We start from the raw sequence: 13,332 nt of genomic DNA, 5'->3' as shown, positions 1-13,332 counted from the left end.
TAAGCGAGAGCTACTGGCTTGGGGCCCGCTTTGCAAGTCAGCGATATTTATCGCTAATGACATGCAAAGTGGGCGTAACCAAACTGTTAGCAACTGAAAACAGTTGCTAACACAGCTATCGCCTATTAGCAAGGCAGGCAAAGCGATAAAAAAAATTGTGCTAAGCGCGATTATCGCTAGAATCTAATGCCCGCTAAAAAGTTGACTTACCTGTATAGTCAATGGGGGTGGATCATCAGATTAAGCCCCCATTGGCGTTAATGCGAGAATATCTCTGGATTTCCAGCAATATTCTCGCATTTTGCCGCTATTGCTGGATATTTTAGCACAATGGAGAAAAATGTTGCTAATAGCAGGTTTTCTCCGCTAAAATATCCAGCGATAGGCAGCGATCAAATAAAATTGCTAAGCGCATTTAGCAATAAATATCGCTATTTGTTGCTAATATGCCCCTAAGTTTGTTGCGCACCCTTTATGCAATACTAAGTGCAGGATTTGAATGCTGTCCGTGTTGGTTGTTTGATCCTTTACGCTCACCTCAATTGATGTGGACAGGTAGATTGCAAGACCCAACTTTCCTGCGTCCATCTTTGGGTTTTTTAGTCATTAAGGTTACATAATGAGGGAAACCTGGGATAGAGATTGGTTCTTGGGCCCAGGTCTCTTGTAGGATGACCATTGAGAAGGTTGGATGGTAGAATACAAGGTCATGGTCTTTGAGTTTGCTTCCTTGGCCGTGAATGTTCCAAGAGCAGAGTCGGAGCGTTGGTGTTACAAGTTCTGAGACATCTTCTGGGGCTATCACCTGTCACCTTGCTAGTTATGGCTAATTTTGTTCTCTTGCAATCCACCCCCACTAGCAGGTCGCTGGTCCTGTCCTGTGCTGGCTCATGAGGTGGTGTTATGATTCCAACAGACTTGGTGTTCCCTTACTCAGAGGACTTGTCGCTAGGGCGTTTTTCAGTACTGAGAAAGGGTTTGGAGTAGGCGGGTTGTTGAGGGCACTCTGGATCCAGGTATTTTCCCACATTTATACCCCAAGATAGGAAATGGTTACTTTCTCTTTGTACCTTGTCTGCCACGTCTGTTGTGCTCCAGGCGACCTTTGTGGGTTTAGATTTACACATTTGACGTATCAATGTTGGCTGAGGTTGCCCCAGCTACGTCTGGAATCTGTTTCAGGCAACGTTATATTGTTGCCTCAATAGAGGATATCATTGTTTCCTGTTGAGCAAGAGAGTGGGTGGAACAAGGATATGCTGTGGTCTCATGGTTCTGGGATCTCTCGGGCATGCTCTTGGGTGATGGCTGGAGGTTAGTCGAGGCAGTGAGGCCATTGTGCTTTAGGGGTGCCAGGGGTCCTACTGGAATGGTTTGAATAGTTCTCATCAGAACCAGGCTGTAGTTGTTAAGACTTCCAAGGTGGATGTGAGGAGTTGTTATTTCAGGGGGGATCAACCCACCAGTGATCTTGTCCTGATATCTTTAGCTAAGTTTGCTGGTCATGTGTTAGCTGAATCGTCTGACCAGAGATTGGGAGTGGGAGTAGGGTGAGGTCCTTTACTTGCGTCTTGGTCCTCTGATGGAAGCCGGCCTTCTACAGTTGGTGCTACATGTGTTGAGGAAGATTTGTCTTCGGTGTGTCAGATGCTCTCTCCCTGACCTTATCCGGGGAATTGGCCATGTTCCTTCCTTGCGTTGGAGCAGCTTTTCCAAAGATGGCGCAGTTTCTCAGCCAGTTGTTTTAGGGACATTTTTATTCCGTGACTTCCTTTTTTGTTGCCTTTCGTTTTAGTATGGCGCCACCAGCCGCTCCGGTTGGGCTTGCCAATAGTGTGTTGTGAAGCGGGCTCTTGAGGCCAAGCAGGCTTGAGTTTGCCCTCCTACTGGAGACGATGTTCACTGTGTCTTCCTGGGGGAGGTTTTGAAGCGATAAGGAGCCAGGGAGAGATTTAGCTCCCGTAGTAGGACACAGTCTGAGTTGGCTAGTCCTTTTTATGTCAGGTGTCTCAACTGTTGGCTACCCCCATTTTCCCCTGTCTTTTCTGTCTCATCTGGTAGTGGGTTGGTCCTGTTGTCGTTTTGGGGCCTCATATAAGCTTTTAGTTTGTTAATTGAGCCGGCAAAGATGGCTGGTGCTCTGTTTTTCTAGTATTGGAGAACAGGTGCACCTTGGACTTAGCTCTCATTTTGGCCCCTTCTGAAGAGATTGTTTAAGTCGGACATCTAGCTGTCAATCCCTGTCACATGTGTGGTACTGTGTTTAAAATCTCTATTTGGATTTCCATTTTTGTGGAGTTGACCATGGCTTATATGGTCTTCAGCATAGCAGGCCAGACTCCTGCATCTAGGCAAGATTTGTTGCGTTCTGCGGCAGATTCAGATTCGAGTGTTCCAACTGTGGTGTTTGCTCTGGCTAGGATGACTTGATGGTCAAGGTCAGGAGGTTGGTATCTTGTCTTACTCTTCTGTGTCAGGTAGGAAGTGTCTGTGCACTCTGTATGCGCCTGTGGTGCCACGTGATCTCCATCTTTTTGACCTTGGTCTGTTCCATGTGTTTCTGACTCCATCAACCTGGGGGGGGAGCTAAGGTGAAGGCTGTGACCGTAGGTTCCTTTGAGTTGGTTAGCTCAATGTGGGGTGGAGACAAACATACTTGATGAGGGAGTGAGAGAGGTAAGGGTTCGCTGACATTCTCTGGTGCTGAAGTTCTTGTGACCATAGGGGCTGGAGTTGAAATTGTTTGACCGAAGTGGGGCGCCCCCTGGGTAGTTGGGCTGATAGTGAAACCGCCAGGGGCCTCTGGGTCTATTGCCCTGCAGGCTGCGCTCCAGTCGCGGCTGGCTTGACTCGCAGGTAGGGGGCGGGTGGGGGATAGCGCGGGTGTTTGCGCGGAGGAGGGTGGGATTTAAAAAATAAAAATTAAAAATTACCGTATCAGGTTCCGTGCCGCCTCAACTTCTGGCCGGGTCCCTAATTATCCTGCTGCTCACCTGCTGCTTTCCTGCTCTCCTGCCTCCGGCAGGAACAGGAAGAAGGTAGCCTCCCTCCCTAAGCCAATCACAATGCTGCAATGGCAGCGTTGTGATTGGTGAGGACGGCACCCAGCCGGGCGTCAATGGAGAGGCCATATTCTCTATGTAGGCTGCATGCATCCTACATAGAGAAAATCCAGAGTGCGCATGACTTGTTTGGTCGGACCCAGGGGGCCGACCAAACAGTCAGGTCCCGCAACATTGGGCAAGCCACTCCTCCTCGACCCGCCTGCCACCAACCAGGCATACCCTTCTGCTTTCTCACAGCACGAGTAGCAGAACATAAAATGGTATTAAAATACCATTTTATGTTTCTGCTTCTCGCACTGTGAGAAAGCAGTGGGCCGACGCACCTCCGCCCTAATGGAGGAGCCGCCCCTGCTGCGCTCACTGGGCCACCTGCGCAGACGGGCACCCCTCTTTTGTATTTTCTGTTTGGCCCTGCTGGCCCACGGTTAAATGTTGGGGCGTGAATGGGCCTCCGGTTTTCGAAGCCAGTGCCAGCGGGTTCTGCCTGGACGTGTCGGTTCTCAGGCTGATGGTTGGGTCAGTGATCTGGTCTGGGTCTGGGGTCCTGCTTGCTAAGTTTGTTGGGGCTTCTAGAAATCTTCCTTGAGGATTGAAGATGTTTATTACATATCTTGGTGCTGGTTAATCCTTGGAAACAGTAAGCGACCAAGAGAAATTCATATTGTAGTCACTCGAAAGGGTTGGATATGCACCTTTATTGTGATTTATATGATGGTTTCACACATTATTTTAGTTCACACCTCACAGTTCCTTAGGACTCCTGGATTGCTCATTCTTCTTAGCACAAGAGAAAAGAGCCCTGGTGTATCACAAGGCAGCCAGAATGCTGTGATTGTGCGGCTGCAGCATTTTTTGCATAGCTATAGATTTGACACATTTGCCATATAATCCATCAGCTGAAAAATGTAGTTTCTAGCTGAAATGGTTCAAAAGTTAGTAAAAATACAGAGAGCGTGTTGCCGCGCAGTGACATTGCTTTTGCACAGATTGACTGGTCACCTTTCTGTTGCATATTGCAATATTTGGGTGTTAAACTAGGACCCGTTTATGTGCAACCAATGCCAAGACAGTATTAACAAGCACAAATATCACAAAATAATAAAATATTACCATCATAAAAAGTGGCGCATTGCACCGCATCATTTGCCTTTTCTTGCTACATAACGTACTCAACCCAGACACTTAATTTGGCCCTCCCCTGCCGCATAATTCCAGTGGACGTGTCTGAATCATCTGGAATGAAAGGGCAAAGCCATATACCTACATTATTAGTGCCAGTAACCCCTGAGCACCCTGGGTCCCACAGAAGGACTCTAACGCTAGGCATCCATGGCTTATGCTTGGGAAGGAAACCACTTCCTTCACCTGAACAGTCACCTCATTTCTAGGCTAGATGAATGGATATGTGGTAGGTTACAATTGGTAGCATGTGATGAAAGGCTCTCTAAAACCTGCTCACAAGAACCTCAAACTTAGCATCTAAGTTTACTAAAAATTCTGGGGCAGATTTACAAGCCCCTTGCGTCACTTTTGCGTCACTTTTAACATGGGAAAAGTGAAGCAAAAGTGGCTCAAGGGGCTTGTAAATCTGCCCCTCAGTGCTTAATTTGAGCCGGTGGTTTCTGGCCCTCGTCACCAGCACTTAATTGTCAACACAGGAGCCTGGGACAGTCTGCCAAAAGGTGACGCTGTCTGGCTAATTTAGAGATGACTACCCATAACAGTTAATTATTAATTCAATAAAATAAGACAAACAGCGCCACCATGTGGTAGGCTGTCATGAGAGCCAGTGTTGACGATAAAGTGCTGGTTGCGAGCACTGGAAACCACAGGCTCAAATTAAGCACTGGCGTAAAATCCACAATGAATGAATGAATGAGCAATTTACAAAGAGTGCTAACACCCTGAGGTGTCTAGTCGCACAATGCTGTTTTTTCAGAAGGTGTGTTCTCCTATATTTAGGTGTAAGGTTACAAAGAAGCATTTTCTGGTGACAAGGCTCTGCCATTTGTGTCCCCCTGTAATAGTTTGTAGTAAATGCCTCGTTTGGAGGGTCGTAAAAAGAGACAACATTAATCACTTGTAGGAATTGTGATAATTTCACCCGTGAAAAGTGCTGGGATTGATGAACCATCTCCAAGAGAAGACGGTGGGTGAGATCTCTATCAACCTTCCTGTCATACTGTCTTTGGAACACGAGGCCAGTTTTCAGCAAAACATTCTTCATGATTGAACACTTGGACTCTCACAATCCTGTGCACTTTATTCCACCTAGGAGACCTGTCGCACCTGCACAACTCCACACTGACCGCGCCACCTCCTCCCATGGTCTGTGCACTGAGCGCAAAGGAGGGGTTATTCTGCCTCCAGTGCCTGGCTCCCGTCCTGCACAACACACCACACAACACACCACACAACACACCATCCATGCTACCTTTGCAACAGCACCGCGGGCACCCTTCAACACAAGCTGCCCACACTGCCCTTTCCTTCCCAACACCTCACGCCTGAACCATGGACATCTCCTCATGTCTGGAATCTCAAAATCAAAGGGAGACATCTCTACACACATGGATCAGAAGCAAGCGAACAACAAACCTTGAGAACCCCAAAACTAACTACCTGGAGCAAGCTGTCTCATGCCCTTAAGAATGGCAAAATATCCTACCTTCAGACCCAATTGACCTCGCTGCACCCTCACCCTCAGCGGCTTGTGTGCACCGTCAACACTTTACTCTCTCCTCAGAGCCCACACAGCATGGTCCCATTGACAACACAGAGGATTTTGTCACATATTTCTCCTTCAAGATCAAGCCCACCTGATGCCCTACTTATTGCTGCATCTACAGCCCCTTACACTCAGCCACTCTTTCTCACTTGGACACCAGAGTCCCTGTTGCTGATCCCAGAATCAACACTCCCAGCCCACATGTGAGTCCTCATACCATTGGCGTCTAGTCCTCACACTACATTATTCCGGCTGGTCACTCTTTTGAGCCACCCCTTCACATCTGGCGGGTTTCTATGCAGTGGTTCGACCTCGCCCAAACAAGTCCACTGATCCCTCCTTTCGCACCCGCTCCTCTCCTACCCAGGTTCTTTACTCCCCCTTTTCTCAAACCTTCTCAGTTGCTCCCACTCTAGTTCCCACAGACGTCGCTCCACAGAAGCGGCCTTCACTGCATCAACCCTGCACACCACAAATGACTCTGTCCTGTCCTCATGCTCTTAGACCTGTCTGCTGCCTACAACACTCCTGGTCATACTACCCCCCTCTTTCCTAGTGTCACTGGGCATCAGAGCCTCACACACAGGTGTTTCACATGCTCCCCCACCTGCTCCCTCACAGCTGATGGCAAATCCAGGACCTTTGCCCACACTCCCAGCAGGTGGTCCACCTCTCTGACATGAGGTTCTTCCTTGGCTCCTGATATACTCTCTGTGCCAACAACACCCATATCTTCCATTCCTTTCCAATTTTCCCAGCCCATATCCATTCACGTATGTCACGCTGCCTCACAAACATTCAGCACTGGATGCACTACAAACACTCATGCTAAACTCTCCACGGCTACCTGCTCCTATCCCTCAGACTGACTCCATCATCTTACCTCCAGGCTCCCTGAAATTTGTCACTTTTGTTAGAGGAACAGGGGCTCTAGTAACCCATCTTGAAAAATGAAGCTTTCCTGACCAACACAGCCTTCAAAGCATGGTTTCAAGTACTAAACAGATGCAAGGTCTGCTCACTCAGACCACCACATGCACCCCCGCTGACCTCACTGGCAGTGAGTAGGCTAGAGTACTCTAACTGTCTTCTGCTAGGCTTCTGACAATCTCCCAAGGCACCACTAGACACATTTTGAAACCTTTCTTCCTGGATTCTGCCCAACTTACAAAGCCATCAGCCCTCCCCAGCTTTCCATCACCGGACCACCCCAGCTCTACATCACCAGACCGCCCCAGTTCTCCAGCACCAGACCGCCCAAGCTCTCCATCATCAGACCGCCCAAGCTCTATATTACCAGACAGCCCCAGCTCTCCATCACCAGACCGCCCAAGCTCTCCATCACCAGACCACCTCAGCTCTCCATCACCAGACCGCCCCAGCTCTCCATCACCAGACCCCCTCAGCTCTCCATCACCAGACCGCCCAAGCTCTCCATCATCAGACCGCCCAAGCTCTCCATCACCAGACCGCCCCAGCTCTCCATCACCAGACCGCCCCAGCTCTCCATCACCAGACCGCCTCAGCTCTCCATCACCAGACTGCCTCAGCTCTCCATCACCAGACCACCCCAGCTCTTCATCATCAGACCGCCCCAGCTCTCCATCACCAGACCGCCCCAGCTCTCCATCACCAGACCACCCCAGCTCTCCATCACCAGACTGCCTCAGCTCTCCATCACCAGACCACCCCAGCTCTCCATCACCAGACCGCCCCAGCTCTCATCACCAGACCACCCCAGCTCTCCATCACCAGACCACCCCAGCTCTCCATCACCAGACCACCCCAGCTCTCCATCACCAGACCGCCCCAGCTCTCCATCACCAGACCGCCCCAGCTCTCCATCACCAGACCGCCCCAGCTCTCCATCACCAGACAGCACCATCTCTCCATCACCAGACCACCCCAGCTTTCCAGCACCAGACCGCCCCAGCTCTCCATCACCAGACCGCCTCAGCTCTCCATCACCGGACTGCCTCAGTTCTCCATCAACAGACCGCCCCAGCTCTCCAGCACCAGTCAACCCCAGGTCTCCATCACCAGACCACCCCAGCTCTCCATCACCAGACCGCCCCAGCTCTCCATCACCAGACCGCCCCAGCTCTCTATCACCAGACCACCCCAGCTCTCCATCACCAGACCACCCCAGCTCTCCATCACCAGACCGCCCCAGCTCTCCATCACCAGTCCACCTCAGCTCTCCATCACCAGACCTCCTCAGCTCTCCATCACCAGACCGCCTCAGCTCTCCATCACCAGACCACCCTAGCTCTCCATCACCAGACCGCCCAAGCTCTCCATCACCAGACCACCCCAGCTCTCCATCACCAGACTGCCCCAGCTCTCCATCACCAGACCGCCCCAGCTCTCCATCACCAGACCACCCCAGCTCTCCATCACAAGACCGCACCATCTCTCCATCACCAGACCGCCCCAGCTCTCCATCACCAGACCACCCCAGCTCTACATCACCAGACCGCCCCAGTTCTCCAGCACCAGACCGCCCAAGCTCTCCATCATCAGACCGCCCAAGCTCTATATTACCAGACAGCCCCAGCTCTCCATCACCAGACCGCCCAAGCTCTCCATCACCAGACCACCTCAGCTCTCCATCACCAGACCGCCCCAGCTCTCCATCACCAGACCCCCTCAGCTCTCCATCACCAGACCGCCCAAGCTCTCCATCATCAGACCGCCCAAGCTCTCCATCACCAGACCGCCCCAGCTCTCCATCACCAGACCGCCCCAGCTCTCCATCACCAGACCGCCTCAGCTCTCCATCACCAGACTGCCTCAGCTCTCCATCACCAGACCACCCCAGCTCTTCATCATCAGACCGCCCCAGCTCTCCATCACCAGACCGCCCCAGCTCTCCATCACCAGACCACCCCAGCTCTCCATCACCAGACTGCCTCAGCTCTCCATCACCAGACCACCCCAGCTCTCCATCACCAGACCGCCCCAGCTCTCCATCACCAGACCACCCCAGCTCTCCATCACCAGACCACCCCAGCTCTCCATCACCAGACCACCCCAGCTCTCCATCACCAGACCGCCCCAGCTCTCCATCACCAGACCGCCCCAGCTCTCCATCACCAGACCGCCCCAGCTCTCCATCACCAGACAGCACCATCTCTCCATCACCAGACCACCCCAGCTTTCCAGCACCAGACCGCCCCAGCTCTCCATCACCAGACCGCCTCAGCTCTCCATCACCAGACAGCACCATCTCTCCATCACCAGACCACCCCAGCTTTCCAGCACCAGACCACCCCAGCTCTCCATCACCAGACTTCCTCAGCTCTCCATCACCAGACCGCCCCAGCTCTCCATCACCAGACCACCCCAGCTCTCCATCACCAGACCGCCTCAGCTCTCCATCATCAGACCGCCCCAGCTCTCCATCATCAGACCGCCTCAGCTGTCCATCATCAGACCGCCCCAGCTGTCCTTCACCAGACCACCCCAGCTCTCCATCACCAGACCACCTCAGCTGTCCATCACCAGACCACCCCAGCTCTCCATCACCAGACTGCCTCAGCTCTCCATCACCAGACCGCTCCAGCTCTCCATCACCAGACTGCCTCAGCTCTCCATCACCAGACCACCTCAGCTCTCCATCACCAGTCCACCCCAGCTCTCCATCACCAGACCGCCCCAGCTCTCCATCACCAGACTGCCTCAGCTCTCCATCACCAGACTGCCTCAGCTCTCCATCACCAGGCCACCCCAGCTCTCCATCATCAGACCGCCCCAGCTCTCCATCACCAGACCGCCCCAGCTGTCCATCACCAGACCGCCCCAACTCTCCATCACCAGACCGCCCCAGCTTTCCATCACCAGACCACCTCAGCTCTCCATCACCAGACCACCCCAGCTCTCCATCACCAGACCACCCCAGCTCTCTATCACCAGACTGCCTCAGCTCTCCATCACCAGACTGCTTCAGCTCTCCATCACCAGACCGCCCCAGCTCTCCATCACCAGACCGCCCCAGCTCTCCATCACCAGACCGCCCCAGCTCTCCATCACCAGACTGCCCCAGCTCTCCATCACCAGACCACCTCAGCTCTCCATCACCAGACCGCCCCAGCTCTCCATCAACAGACCACCTCAGCTCTCCATCACCAGACCGACCCATCTCTCCATCACCAGACCGCCCCAGCTCTCCATCACCAGACCGCCCCAGCTCTCCATCACCAGACCGCCCCAGCTCTCCATCACCAGACCACCTCAGCTCTCCATCACCAGTCCACCCCAGCTCTCCATCACCAGACCGCCCAAGCTCTCCATCACCAGACCACCTCAGCTCTCCATCACCAGACCGCCCCAGCTCTCCATCACCAGACCGCCCCAGCTCTCCATCACCAGACCGCCCCAGCTCTCCATCACCAGACCACCTCAGCTCTCCATCACCAGACCGCCCCAGCTCTCCATCACCAGACGACCTCAGCTCTCCATCACCAGACAACCTCAGCTCTCCATCACCAGACTGCCTCAGCTCTCCATCACCAGACTGCCCCAGCTCTCCATCACCAGACCGCCCCAGCTCTCCATCACCAGACCACCCCAGCTCTCCATCACCAGACTTCCTCAGCTCTTCATCACCAGACCGCCCCAGCTCTCCATCACCAGACCGCTCCAGCTCTCCATCACCAGACCACCCCAGCTCTCCATCACCAGACAGCCTCAGCTCTCCATCACCAGACCGCCCCAGCTCTCCATCATCAGACCGCCTCAGCTGTCCATCATCAGACCGCCTCAGCTGTCCTTCACCAGACCACCCCAGCTCTCCATCACCAGACCGCCCCAGCTTTCCATCACCAGACCACCTCAGCTGTCCATCACCAGACCACCCCAGCTCTCCATCACCAGACTTCCTCAGCTCTCCATCACCAGACCGCACCACCATCTCTCCATCACCAGACCGCCCCAGCTCTCCATCACCAGACCGCCTCAGCTCTCCATCACCAGACCGCCTCAGCTCTCCATCACCAGACTGCCTCAGCTCTCCATCACCAGACCGCCTCAGCTCTCCATCACCAGACCACCTCAGCTCTCCATCACCAGACCACCCCAGCTCTCCATCACCAGACTGCCTCAGCTCTCCATCACCAGTCCACCTCAGCTCTCCATCACCAGACCGCCTCAGCTCTCCATCACCAGACCACCCCAGCTCTCCATCACCAGACCACCCCAGCTCTCCATCACCAGACCACCCCAGCTCTCCATCACCAGACCGCCTCAGCTCTCCATTACCAGACCACCCTAGCTCTCCATCACCAGACCGCCCAAGTTCTCCATCACCAGACCACCCCAGCTCTCCATCACCAGACCGCCCCAGCTCTCCATCCCCAGACCGCCCCAGCTCTCCATCACCAGACCACCCAAGCTCTCCATCACCAGACCGCACCATCTCTCCATCACCAGACCGCCCCAGCTCTCCATTACTAGACCACCCCAGCTCTCCATCACCAGACCGCCCCAGCTCTCCATCACCAGACCACCCCAGCTCTCCAGCACCAGACCACCCCAGCTCTCCATCACCAGACCACCCCAGCTCTCCATCACCAGACTTCCTCAGCTCTCCATCACCAGACCGCACCACCATCTCTCCATCACCAGACCGCCCCAGCTCTCCATCACCAGACCACCCCAGCTCTCCATCACCAGACCGCCCCAGCTCTCCATCACCAGACCACCCCAGCTCTCCAGCACCAGACCACCCCAGCTCTCCATCACCAGACCACCCCAGCTCTCCATCACTAGACTTCCTCAGCTCTCCATCACCAGACCGCCCCAGCTCTCCATCACCAGACCGCTCCAGCTCTCCATCACCAGACCATCCCAGCTCTCCATCACCAGACCGCCTCAGCTCTCCATCACCAGACCGCCCCAGCACTCCATCATCAGACCGCCTCAGCTGTCCATCATCAGACCGCCTCAGCTGTCCTTCACCAGACCACCCCAGCTCTCCATCACTAGACCGCCCCAGCTTTCCATCACCAGACCACCTCAGCTCTCCATTACCAGACCACCCCAGCTCTCCATCACCAGACCGCCCCAGCTCTCCATCACCAGACCACCCCAGCTCTCCAGCACCAGACCACCCCAGCTCTCCATCACCAGACCACCCCAGCTCTCCATCACCAGACTTCCTCAGCTCTCCATCACCAGACCGCACCACCATCTCTCCATCACCAGACCGCCCCAGCTCTCCATCACCAGACCACCCCAGCTCTCCATCACCAGACCGCCCCAGCTCTCCATCACCAGACCACCCCAGCTCTCCAGCACCAGACCACCCCAGCTCTCCATCACCAGACCACCCCAGCTCTCCATCACCAGACTTCCTCAGCTCTCCATCACCAGACCGCCCCAGCTCTCCATCACCAGACCGCTCCAGCTCCCCATCACCAGACCACCCCAGCTCTCCATCACCAGACCGCCTCAGCTCTCCATCACCAGACCGCCCCAGCTCTCCATCATCAGACCGCCTCAGCTGTCCATCATCAGACCGCCTCAGCTGTCCATCATCAGACCGCCTCAGCTGTCCTTCACCAGACCACCCCAGCTCTCCATCACCAGACCGCCCCAGCTTTCCATCACCAAACCACCTCAGCTGTCCATCACCAGACCACCCCAGCTCTCCATCACCAGATTGCCTCAGCTCTCCATCACCAGACCGCCTCAGCTCTCCATCACCAGACCACCTCAGCTCTCCATCACCAGACCACCCCAGCTCTCCATCACCAGACTTCCTCAGCTCTCCATCACCAGCCCGCCCCAGCTCTCCATCACCAGACCTCCTCAGCTTTCCATCACCAGACCGCCCCAGCTCTCCATCACCAGACCGCCTCAGCTCTCCATCACCAGACCGCACCAGCTCTCCATCACCAGACTGCCTCAGCTCTCCATCACCAGACTGCCTCAGCTCTCCATCACCAGACCGCCCCAGCTCTCCAGCACCAGTCAACCCCAGCTCTCCATCACCAGACCACCCCAGCTCTCCATCACCAGACCGCCCCAGCTCTCCATCACCAGACCGCCCCAGCTCTCCATCACCAGACCACCCCAGCTCTCCATCACCAGACTGCCTCAGCTCTCCATCACCAGCCCGCCCCAGCTCTCCATCACCAGACCTCCTCAGCTTTCCATCACCAGACCGCCCCAGCTCTCCATCACCAGACCGCCTCAGCTCTCCATCACCAGACTGCCTCAGCTCTCCATCACCAGACTGCCCAAGCTCTCCATCACCAGACCACCTCAGCTCTCCATCACCAGACTGGCAGGTCACTGAGAAGAGGGACCAATAGAATCTAATAACACGACTATTTAAATCAGTAAAGGGTCTCGCCACTAACTACAGATCTTAAGGCACTTTATCACACAACACTCAAAGCCAGAACCTAAGATCTGCACATCTCAACCTTGTTACAACACCGGATGCACCCTGAGCTGCCTCCCAGCTCCAGGCTGTCACCGTCAGGGACCCTATTGGGAACTCCCTTCCACCCAACATTTAGGCCATTAACTCTC

This window comes from Lissotriton helveticus, chromosome 2_1 (genome assembly GCF_964261635.1).
Source record: "Lissotriton helveticus chromosome 2_1, aLisHel1.1, whole genome shotgun sequence".
Classification (NCBI taxonomy): domain Eukaryota; kingdom Metazoa; phylum Chordata; class Amphibia; order Caudata; family Salamandridae; genus Lissotriton; species Lissotriton helveticus.
Note: the sequence above shows the minus strand (reverse complement) of the source record.